Source organism: Malaclemys terrapin, chromosome 3 (assembly GCF_027887155.1).
Source record: "Malaclemys terrapin pileata isolate rMalTer1 chromosome 3, rMalTer1.hap1, whole genome shotgun sequence".
Taxonomy (NCBI): Eukaryota; Metazoa; Chordata; order Testudines; family Emydidae; genus Malaclemys; species Malaclemys terrapin.
The window spans coordinates 178007204-178019775 of NC_071507.1; positions in this window are offsets into that span (position 1 = coordinate 178007204).

Consider the following 12572-nt stretch of genomic DNA (forward strand, 5'->3'; position numbering starts at 1 on the left):
AGTTGATCTTGTGCTATTTAAAAATAAATAGTAATGCTCCTCCTGCCTTGGTAGCACAGTTCTTCCAAAGGTGGTATGTCTTATAGATGTTCTGACTTGGCTCTCCATATTCTGCATCTGCCAGATATCTTTCAGTCTGTTCAAAAAGTTTCTGTGCTACCTTTTCTTGTCTCTGTTTCCATTGGCACCAATTCTCTTTCTCTCTTTCTAAGGCTAGGTCTACACTAAATTATAGCAGCACAGATACATTGGTCAGGGTGTGAAAAACCACACCCCTGACCGACCTAGCTATGCCAGCATAACCCCCAGTGTAGACACAGCTATGTCAACAGAAGAGTGCCTCTACTGATGTAGTTAATGTTCCTACCCCTCTGGAAAAAACCCTTCTGTTAGCATAATCTGTCCAAGACTTGGAATTATGCTGGCATGGCTATGCTGGTATAGTCACTCCAGACATATCCTAAGACCTTATCTACATGCAAATTTGTACTTTTTTAGTTAAACTGTTCCCTTGTGGGGACACTTTTATTTCCGTTTGCCTTTAAGCTTGTTCCTAACTGATTTAAGCTAACCCAAAACAAGCCTGGTCCAACACAGCCTTTTGTGCCAGTTTAATTCCTTCACTTTAAAATCCCAGCTTAAGCAAAACTGATGCAAAACTGTATGTCGACAAGCCTTAACACCCATCTTTTTGTCTCTGCCTTCAGCATTTTTCAAGTCCTTCTCCTCCATATGGCTTTATCTTTTTTCCTTTTTCTTTCTACAAGCATGTCCCATTTCTCTTTACATTATTTTGTTTATCACACCTTCTACTAAACTTCGGTAGAACCAGAAGTGGAATCACTGTGAGAATGTTCAAACTTGGATGTTGTCACCCAGTAACAAGAAATGTTGAGAGACCCTAACCTAGGGTGATTTCCAGACCCTTCACTCGAGTAAAGAAATCTGTTTCTGAATGAGCAAATGAAAGCCGGAATGTTTATATGAACCCAGAACCTCCTTCTGAGGGTTGCACAAGTAACAATTGTGAGATCCCTTTCTGTCATCTTTGAGTGTATTTCACGTTAGAATCCAGCTGCCATTTACCAATGTTTTGGTGTGTGCGTATTTCATAGTCTTCTACATTAGTATAATATTTTCTCCATCCAAACTCCTGCTTCTTCAAAATGTCTGTTACAGCTGTCCCCCTGCTGCATTCCTTTTTCCCCTCTCCTTTCTGTTTGTCCTGTGTGGCCGCCCCTCCCGGCCATTGTGCTAACTAAAGTCACAGCCCTATTCCTAGGAATGGCTTGTACAGACTAACTGGAGCCATTGCTCTGCCTAGGGAGGGGGCTTCTTGCTTTTTTGTTTGGTTCCTTTGTTCGGACCCGGGCTTGGTGTGGGTGGCGCTGCCCAGAAATGCAAGACCTGAAGTGGCCAACTAATTAAGCATATGAGTCATACCTGTGGCCCAGAACATGCCCAGGCATACCTATGCTTCCCTGCAGCCTTTCCCTGCCTTCTCTCCTCCCCTGTATCAAGAGGAGCCAATCAAAAGTACTGGTGGGAAACTGCCTGAGTTTGCCTTTAAAACCGGACATTTTCTGATCAGACCTTGGAGAAGGTCCTTGCTTTGCCACCTGGTCTGATCAGCTAGGGGTCTTTGGGGGGCCCTCTCCCCGCTCTCATTTGTTTTTGAGCGTACCCCCATTTTTAAACTCCCCTCCCACGAACAACAAATTTGTGCCTGGAGATCTGATTATTGTAAGCGAATCGAGTCCTCTCTCCATCCTCCGATGCTACTGCCGTTCCTGTCTCTGTGCTTGCTGCTGTCCTGGGGATTGGTAAGAACTCCCTCTTGCAAACTTCCCCTGTCCTAGCTGCTGGCCTTGTTTCCCCAGCTGTCCTGGGGATTGGCAAGAACTCCCTCTTGCAAACTCCCCCTGTCCTAGCTGCTGGCCTTGTTTCCCCAGCAGACAGACCCAAGCTAACTCCTTGGACTGTATCTGTAATCTGTTTCTTGCTCTGCAGCGCCTTTGCTGGTGGAAATAAGCCTGTGCCGCTGCTAGTCTGTGCCTTCCTGGGCTGCCGGCTTGCAGCCACCCCACTGCTGCAGCCACCACTAGTTAACCGCCCCCACCCCCCGGGGCTGTACCCTGGGCGCACACCACTCTGCCCTCCGGAACTGCTCCCCCTCCCGATCAAAGAAGCGGCATAGTGTAAGGTGCACCTATTAGAATCAGGTTCTGAGTCTAGATAAGTTGTAATTTCATTTTGCATAGCTGTGGTTAAGTTAGGTTTAAAGAATTGTTTGTATTGTGCTCTGTAAGTTAGGTTTAAAAAAATTTGTTGCATTGTGTTCTGTTACTTGCTAATTTGTGTAGTCTTGGTTAAGTTAGATCATAGATAAGATTTTACTGTGTTCTGTATAATTGTGGTTAAGTCTGTCTTCCCGCTGCCCTAACCCCCCCCCCCCCGAGCTTGCCCGTGTCTCCCCCCTAAGCTCCCCAGTCACTCGTTGCAGTCTCTCTGCTGTTTAAACTTGCAGCCTGTCTGCTCTCTGTGTCTCCCTGAGTTTAAATCTCCCTGCGCAGCACCTCTGCCTTTGGTCTCTGCTCCACCACGTGCTCCTCTTCCCCCATCCCCCAACCTCACTCCTCTACCACTGCCTTTCTCTCTCTCTCTCTCTCTTTTAATCCCTTCCCCCACGTGCTCACCCCGCTCCTGCTGCTGCCAAACCTCAATTGTATTACTGAAGTCTAGCATAAAACCCCATTGGTTACCCTTTTTCTCTCTAACACACCTCACATTTTACATTTACACCACTGTGACATATTTTTACCTAGAGTTGTTGGTTATTTAACACATTTTACCCATAACTGTTAGTTGGTTATATGCTGCTGTGACACACCTTTTACATAGGAACTGTTAGCTACCTGTTACATTGATACTTCAGTGTTAATTGGTTACCAACTGTATTGGACCCCACTGTATTGTACCCCACTATTGAAACCCCCTATCCTATTTACTAAAAGAAACCCCTCCCCAATTGTCTACCTTAACAAACCCCATACCCCTCACTATTGAATTTTCCCTGTTTCTGCATTTTCTTAATAAAATTTATTTTGCACCCCACCAGTGCAGTAGTTGTCCCCCAAGATCCCCTACCTGCTGGCAGGGTCACAAAAGACTAAAATTCCCTTCTCTCTTTCCTCATAAAAATAAGCACACCCCAAATTAATATGCACTTGTTTTGGAAACCCACTGCAATCTTTGTGTGGATTTGATTTCTCAGCCAGGAAGCCATGGTGCATCTACATACAAATACAGACCCCTTTACAAAATTTAAACTCCAGACAACAGAGAGTTGAATGTTTCTTCCAACATAATCAGACAACAGAATGACAGCAGATCCATGGGGGATAGCTAAGATTTTTTTCTCATAAAAGGAGAGAGCTGCAAGATTATCTGAGCACAGCAGCCACATAATTACCTGTTATATTGATGGTTGGGATTAAAAAGAAACTTGTGTTATATATGTAGGTTTCATACTAGTTGTTAAGAAAACCCCGAATTACCAAGTTGAGACAAATGCCTTCATTCATAAATATCAAGGCAACATCTGTGGGGCGCAAAGTCTTTCCACAAAAATAAAAAGCTTTCCCCCCACCAAGAGAGTATCACTATTTATATTGTGATAGTGCCTAGTGAGCAGATGCTGTACAGATATGTAACAAAGATGATGCCTGCCCTAAAGAGCTTGCAATCTAAGTTTAAGATAAGAAATGACAGGTGCACATGATAAACAAATGAGGGAGCCAAGATAACAGCAATACAGTTATGAACAATTTAATAAATAGCCGCCACATCTGTCACAGCACACCAGCTGTCTAACCTCTGTCAAGGCTTGTCCCATAGGAGTTACGGCATAGGTGGGTTTCAAGGAGAGATTTAAAGACCGATAGTGTGGTGGTGGCCTTGTGGAGTCTTGTGGGGAACTCCAATCATGTATAAAGGACAGCACAATAGAAAGCACCAAGGTTATTCTCTCAAAAAGGGACCAATGAGCACTCAAGGGCGGCTTTGCTGCCAGAGAGGAGGTGGGCTTCTCTCACTTTATAGTGCGAAAGAGACAATAGGTAGGGCAAGGGTTGGCCATAAAGGGCCTTAAAAGTGAAGACAAAGAGTTGGTGCTTGATGTAGTGGAAAAGGGGTGATGCAGCAGAGGGATGCAGAGTGGGATGATGCGGTCAAAATGATGAGCTAGGAAGATGACTATGCAGCAGCATTTTGGGTGGATTTAATGCAAGATGGCATTTGTTCAGGCCGGAGAGGAGTAGGTGCGGTAACCAAGAGGAGGTGAAATAGTGAGGGGCTGTACAGGGTTTCAGTTGTATGGATGGAGAGGGAAGGCTGCACGTTAGGGGCATTGTGAAGGGAGAAGGACCAAAATTTAGAGATTGCCTGGAGTGTCGATAAAATTATCATAGTTTTATAGAGTTTAAGGCCAGAGAGGCCATTTAGTCAGACCATCACAGGCCATTACCTTTCACCCAGTTGCTCTGTACTGAGCCCAATAATTTGTGTTTGGCTAAAGACATCTTCTAAAAAAGCATTCAGTCTTGAGTTGAGGCTCTCAAGAGGTGGAGAATCCACCACTTCCCTTGGCAATTTGTTCCAGTGGTTAATCACTCTCACTGTTTAAAATGTTGTGCTTACTTCTATTTTGAATTTGTCTGGTTTTAGCTTCCAGCAATTGGTTTCTCTTATGCTTTTCTCCACTAGATTAAAAAGCCTGGTATTTTCTTCTTAGGAATGTACTTCTACCCTGTAATTGAGTCACCTCTCAATCTTCTTTTTGATAAACTGAACAGACTGTGACAAGCAAAGGGCAACCAAAGCGGCCTTTAAATGGCAGAGAAATATAACTCACAAGCATCTCTGTATTATTTTGTTTCACAGCCGGAAGCCATGGTGCATCTACATACAAATACAGGCCCCTTTACAAGATTGAGATGCAGAATTGCCTATTGGTAACTGCTCTATCTGTGGGATGACAGGATGTGGTTCTGTCCAGATGGGGGGACCCTTAAGATGACTTTGATATGGTTTCCTGGAAATATATACATGTGCCCTTGAATGGAGGTGCCTTGTAGTAATTTATTACTTTGTTATCCTTCAGCAAAAAGTATGGCACTGACTTTATGCAATTACAAAAAACAATCTATATCAAAGTGCCCTTTTTCTCTGTGTCATAAAATTATGCCACCCCAACAGTAAAAGTAATCCAGGTAAAGTTCACTCAAGTGCTTGAAGTGTGTGTGTGTGTGGGGGGAAGAGGGCATAAGGAGTCACAGACCCAGCCCCTCCCCCCCCCCCCAACATCAAGCCAGGTAGCTGACAGGCTCACTTTAAGCATGGTGTTATTCAAGCTGCTGCTCCCAGATTTTGATAGCCTTGTCCCCCCCACCCACGCACACACTTTTTTCAGACCTCTTTAAACACTGTTCTGATAGACCCAGAACATTTACTTTTGCCATGCAGGCAGATAAACTGAAAGAGATTAAAAAACCAACCAGATAAGAATCCTTCTTCACAGTGATAAAAGGGAAATAATAATACAATTAGAGGAAATGAGGTGAAAGCTGGAGACTGTACCAAGAAATCAAGGACTTCACTTAAAATAAATAAGCAAAATGAGAGAGTTGCAAATGTAGCCTAAAAGATCGTCTCATTAATATCGCTTGTCATTAATGCACACAATGTACTCGCTGTCAGTCCCAAACAATTTCTGCCCTATAGAAAGTTTTACATTTTACAGTTTTGAGTACCCATCTGCAGCATGGAAAACAAAACGCCAGCTTATTAAATTACTTCTCAAACAATGTGAGCTCTGGGTTTGGTAATACTATTACCAATACTGGGTTTGGTAACAGAGGTAGCAAAATACAGTCTTGTCTGTTTATTTTTGGACCTCGAACATGAATTTGGCCTAAAGCTGGGAATACTGTCATGGGGAAAACCCTTCAACATTATGTTGTGTTGGTGTATGTTTTTTTAAATGTTAATTAAGGCTCTGATTTAGCAAAGCATTTAAGCACATGGGGATAGGGATGCTTTGCTGAATCAGGCATCTGAACACACATTTTAGGAAAGTTATGATTCAGATACATCTTGGCTTGTTTCTGCTATCTATATTTAATGAAAGCTGGGATGCAGTGAAGGATAAGGGGATGTATGTAGCAGCGGTCTGTAAACATAGGGGTATGAGTAGGTTAAGATGCAGGATTTTGTATGCTGTGGATTGGAGATCTTTTTTGCTATTGGTCCAGACTATACAATGCTCACAGCTCTAGATAGCTGCTGTAGTCTGGTATAACTAACCAGTGCTTGTGGCTAACAAAATACAGGAACCGGGTGTTCAGGCTACGTTAGTTTCAATAGGATTTGTGGTTGCTTATACTTCTGAAAATTAAGGATCTTGCTTGTGGAAGAACCTACTACATAATGCACAGTGACTTCATCTATGGCAAAAACACAGCCTGTGGGGGATAAGGGGAACAGTGGCATACACTGGGTGCCCACCTCCCAAGTGAATGCCGTAACCACCAGGTTATAGAGTCAGGCTTGTGCTCAATTTCCTCTGTTTGAGCTGTTTTCCCTTTGTATAAATAATTAAATATTCATTGGGCCAGAGCAGGTGTGGATTAACCAATGTGCACTTTGTACACTTGTACTCTGTCCTCTTCCCAGGGGTGCCCTTGACCAGAAAAACCACCAAACCGAGTGAAGCTTCAGCCCTGTTAGCCAGGTCGCAACACCACTCATTCAGATTTGGCCTGCCCGCCCCTCCGTCATGACCAAACCTGAGCAGCGCAGGGCTGTGTGAATGTGGGATAGGTGATGGGAGCAACCAGAGCTGGGAGGCTGGAATCAGGAGGAGGCGCCCTAGCCTAGGACGGTGGCAGAATGCTGAGAAGGGGGTGAGGTGGGTGCTGGTGAGTGGACAGGAAGGTTTTGGGGGGCGGTGGGTCAGATGCTGGGGGGGTGAGTTACGAGTGAGCTATGGGCGAATGAGGAGTGTTGGAGAGCTAGGTGATGAGAAGCTGAAGCCAGTGGGGGATGTTGTGGGCTGGAGCTGGTGGGGCTGAGGTGAGCAGGATGTATGTCATGGCTGCTCGGATGTGTGGGGGCCATCAGGTTAAGTGTGGGCTGATGAAGGGTTTTGGGTGGTCTGTGTGTGGAAGGTATATTTGGAGGCTTGTGTGTGGTGTGGAGTGGGCTATGTATGGGGAAGGTGGTGGTGATGAAATTTCCATAGTGCACAGGGCCCCAAAATTCTTTAATCTGAGTGAGAGAGATGGACTCTATAGCTCAGTGGTTAGGACCCTCACCTGGGATATGGGAGCCTCAGGTCCGAACCAGAGCGGGAGGTAGAACGTGGGTCTCTCACATCCCACTTGAGTGCCCAAACCACTGAGTTATTGTCTGTTCTAGGAGGAGGATGTTTCTCTCTCCATTTTTTGCAGAAAATATCAAAGGGTCTTAGCTTTATCCCGCTGCAGAATGAAAACAAATTCCCAAACCTCAACGTTGGTCACGATACAAAATTCTTGTTTCCTGGCCAGCCCAAGTTAAAATAGAGAATTCAGTTCCACAATTAGAATGAATGACAACTGGCCCTTTTTCTTCTTTTGAAGCGGTGCCTTGGTCTGTGTGTCTGTCCATATTGCCATGGATTCAGGAATAGTAAGTGAAGGGTTATTACTGCACATAAGACTTCCACAATTATGAGTTATGATCCATTAGAAGGTCCCAAGAAGACATGGCTCAGCAGAATGTCACTGTGTTTGCTTCTAAATCTACACATGCTTGGGGCTCAATTCTGATTCCAGATTTGGCTTTGCATAGCACCAAAGAGCGGAATGCCACATGGTTTTGAGTGGTTAGCAGGAACACTGGCTCAGAGTTACATCTGGGCTTAAAGAACACTCCAGTCCTCCAACAGGCACCATAGGACATCCATGCATGTCTACGGTACATGTGTTTGAACATCCCTAGGAGAGATCAAAAAGTTCAAGGTTTCAGTGCCGCTTATCAATTATTTGTGTGTGCCTGGATGAAATACAAAGAAGCAGTGAGCTCTGGAAGAGGGAGCAAGAGGATGGACAATTAGAAAGTCCTGAGTCCAAATCCAGACCCTGTCATTGGATCATTACAGGTCCCGGGTAAGTCTCCCCCTATCTCTCTGTTTTCATGTCTATAAAATGAGGATTTTAATATTTCCTTACCTTCCTCACAGGAGTGTTATAGGATTAATTAGTCTGTATTAGTACAAATCTGGAGATATATAAAGTGCTAAATAGCATTATTGATTATTATTTAAACTAGAATTATTATTTCCATTGCAGTTACCCCCAGGGGCGCCAGACATGGTCCAGAACCCCATTGTGTGAGGCACTGTACTAATATGGAACAACAATATGGTTCCCACCCTCAAAAAGCTTCAAATGAAGCATAAGTCAAGAGACAGCAAGTGGGTACAGGTGGAACACAGTGTATATGAGACACATTTCATGAGCACTACATATTTCATGTAGCATCTGAAATAAACACATGGCACAAGAACCTTCTCAGATATATAGCAGAGTGAGCTGTCAGCCTTCAGTTGATTTTACACCTCTTTCAGCTAATGCAGGGATCAAATTCAAAATTCAGCACGTGATGTGGATCTCTTCCTTAAGTGTGTCCTTAAACCCAGACTACTGCTCTTAGATTTGTCACATGTGGCAAAAATATTTACATGCGCATTGCGGGAAGCTATTGGTTTAACACAAAGCAGAACTTGTAACAAACATCAGTTAGAAACAAGGCTTCATTTTCTTGTTATGACAAGTTCCAGTAGCTCAGAATTGTTCAGAGCTGTGTTACCTACTAAACGTTAGAAGAAAAGACTGCGTGAAAGGTCACTAAATTCTCTGGGAAATGGAAAAAAATTCTGTCTTTTTTGAAAGCAGAGATGGGTTTTGAGCTGTGAAATTCAGCCCCAGACTGGAGTTTCCCCAGGGATCAGGAGAGGTTCAAGTATTTCAGCTCATTATGTACGTGGCCTGAGTTTTCGTCACTGGATCCAACCTCCTTACCCCATCTCTAGAAGAGACACTTGGTAAGTTAGGAAGACTACAGCAGCAATGAGAGAGCTTTCTGGCAACAGGTCCAGCCTCCCTCAACATCAACTCCCAATCCCACAAACCTCTGGAACGGGCACCAGAGCCATTCCCCCCCATGGCAATGAAATACACAAGATGACCAAGTAGCCCCCAATCTCAGCAGTGCATTCAGGGCTTCTGATGAAAACAAATCAGCCAAGAGGGCATGTGCAGTGTTGCACAAGATGTTTTGGGGTGGGAGCTGTCTTGACCTTCATCTCTGCAGATGAGGGGACAAGGAATAGAAGGGAGAAATTTATCTGCTGCTGCTACCAGTCTTCTATTTTTCCCCTGACACTTACTCCATTTCAGAGCTGGAGATTTCCCTAAAGACTTGCATTATCAAAGTTATGAATAACACCTTGGCTGCCCTCAGGCTTCTCTTTCAGACACACATCCACTTCAGACTTTCTACTCCATCTTCTAGTGAGCCACATCATGCCAGCTACAAGGCAAATGGCTTAAAACCTACTCCTCTAACTGAGGGATGGAAGGATATTCCGGCATAGCAATTGCTTTCATTAGGATACTGTGCGCCGATCACAGGAAGGAATCTTGTCACCTGATTCTAGGCTTATACCAAAATGTGTTGGAGGTCACCCGTCACAGCAGATGGGAGGGATGGACTGCAGCCACAAAATTTGAGGGTATTAAGAGCTGGGATTTTGGTCATTCTCTACTAGGTTCCCAAGCCCAAAATAAGACACTAATGCAATGCACTTGCTGTTGCCCTTACCTGTACCAGCTGGGGTGCGGGGACAGCCCTATAAGTATGATGAGGTACCAACTGTATTTCAGCAGGATTTATTTTCAGAGGTCAGTTTTAATGAAAGTTGGTGCACTGCATTTATCTATGATTGGCTACCACTGCCTTTCCCACTTTTCAATCTGTTGCTGCCTAGAGATAAAGTATTTAATTGGTCTCAAGTTACTTTCCAATGTTCCTATAGAGTTCAGTGATGCCTATTAGAAACATTTCTCATTGCTAACAGATTGTCAGCTGTGGCCACGGAGGGAACTGGGGGAGTGACAGAAGGAAAGAATGAGGGATGAGAGAATGAGAATGCTCAGGTTTCTGACAAGTCCTTTTGTTGTTAAATGCTGGAAAGCTGACCTGTGTCTACTAAATGTTGCGTCTCAAGTGTTTCTTCACCCAATAAGCAGAAGCAGACTCATTTTGCAGATCTCATACATACGAAGTTTGTCTTTGTTCCCCCTACAGCTAATTTGTTAGAATTACTTAGTTCAAAAAAGTAATTGTAATCAATGAAATGATGTGTAGAATAATGGGTTGATTTATTCCCTATCTTCCTCCTCTCTTGCCTATTCTATCCTCTCCTGCATCCTGTCTTGTACTCAACTTAAATTCCCAGTGCAATAGTTGCTATATTAGGTATCTAGATTAGGGTGACCATACCTCCCATTTTGGCCAGGACAGCCCACTTTTTAAGCCCTGTCCTGGATGTCCCAACTTTTTTGGCAAAATTGGGCATTGGTTCCGTTTGCTCTTACCAACTAATCAGTTCAGAGGGGAGGTGAACAAGAGGGACTAAGAGAAAGGTCTATACAATGAGTAATACGCACAAGGTAAATTCATTGCTCCTTTTTATCCTTCTCATAAAACCAGACCATAGAGGTGTTCAATGAAAATGGAAGACAACAAATTTAAAAATGATAAAGGGAGATACATTTTAACCCATTGCCACAAAATACTGCTGAGGCCAGGAGCTTAGTAGGCTTCAGAAAAAGTAAACATTTATGTGGATGAGAAAATCCACTGTTACTTTAGACAGGATAGCAAAATTTACGTAAGGTAGATCTGTGTGTGTCTACGTTTCCCCTCATGCTTCATGGCATAAATTGATCACTAATGGGAGAGACTTAAAAACTTCCCTCATGAGTATTCCGGACTGGTCGTCCCTATTCCAGACTGGTCTTCTACAGGGCATCGTGAGCTTTTTTTTCCTGAAGATTTCAGTTCTCAATGACAAGGTACTGGACTAACTGAACTACTCATCTGATTGTGTGGGCAATTCCCATATGCCTCTGCATATACATGGCACTACACAGTCGTCAGACAATTATTTTTCAGTTTTGCTTTCCCTGCTTGTGATAGTTTATTAAAATATCCCTGTACTGTATTATTATTTTGTACAGTGCTTCACTGAAGAATTCTATATGGATTCAAAAGCACATTAGTTTTCTTGCAATGAGTCTTGCAAAGTTCCAACAGTTTTTAAAAAATTCTGTTGAGTTTTGCCTGTCTAAAGGCTTCTGTAGGAGGTTCAGCCTAAATCTTACATAGATGATGTCCCTGCTATGGCTTGAAACCAAACATGTTCACCACCTAGCATCATTGCAACATACTTTATGCCCTTACCTAACATGTAGTATTGCATTTACCCAAGGCATGGGTCAACTTGACAGCTATTGAGGGGCAACATCCAGCTCTTAAAAGGGATACATGATTTTAAAAAAGGAAAGTAACCTAGCATTGAATTTCACTACGGACCACTGGGTTGTCATTGATCTCTTGGACTTTCCAATGCATTCTCCTACACTTCACATGTTTGCCTGGGGTACTGGTTCTGAATTAGGCAAAGTATTTTATTAGAGCTGGTCATTTTGTTTGTTTGTTTGTTTTTTGTTAAAAATGTTTTTGATTGGGGGGAGGAAAAAAAAGACTTTCTCTCACAAAATTTTCAGATTTTTGTTGAGTTCCCCCCCCCCCCCCAACCCTTTCAATTTTTGTTCACCCCCCCCTTTTTTTTTCTGGTGGGGAAACAAAGGGGGGAGGGAAGATAGAAAAAGGGGAAGAAAATAAACACCCCCAAATGGTTTCTTTTTTAAAAATAGAAAAATGTTTATTTTGTTTCATTGAGAGACTAAAATGCCCATAACATATTGTGAATGATGAAATTAATTTTGCAGAAAATATAGTGTTTTCCAACCAGCGCTAGTTTTTACTTAGCTGAGTGGGGGTAGGGGGAGCGTGGAGCATTGTTTTAGTTTCATCCCAGAAAACAAAGTCTTGATCCATAACTATTACTATGGTTCCAAATGTTGTTCCTCCTACATAGGAACAACTGGCAGGTCACTTTCTGCCCTAAGAAGCCTCTGCCAGTACAAAGAGACCCAACCTGTTGGGATGTAGAACTGGTCATACAATGCTTGTTAAGGTCCTATCTTTATTTAGCATGTGCATAGTCATCTAGCCAAACGGCATCTGGCATCTTCGGTGGCGTGATGCAGGTCCCATAAACGGCAACATCTGTGTGGTTGCAATGACCTCTATAAATGCATCCAGGATACAAAAATACTCTTTAAAAATGTAGCCTTTGTGTGTGCACTGTGTTTTATTTATAAAGCTTTTAGAGCTGGCAG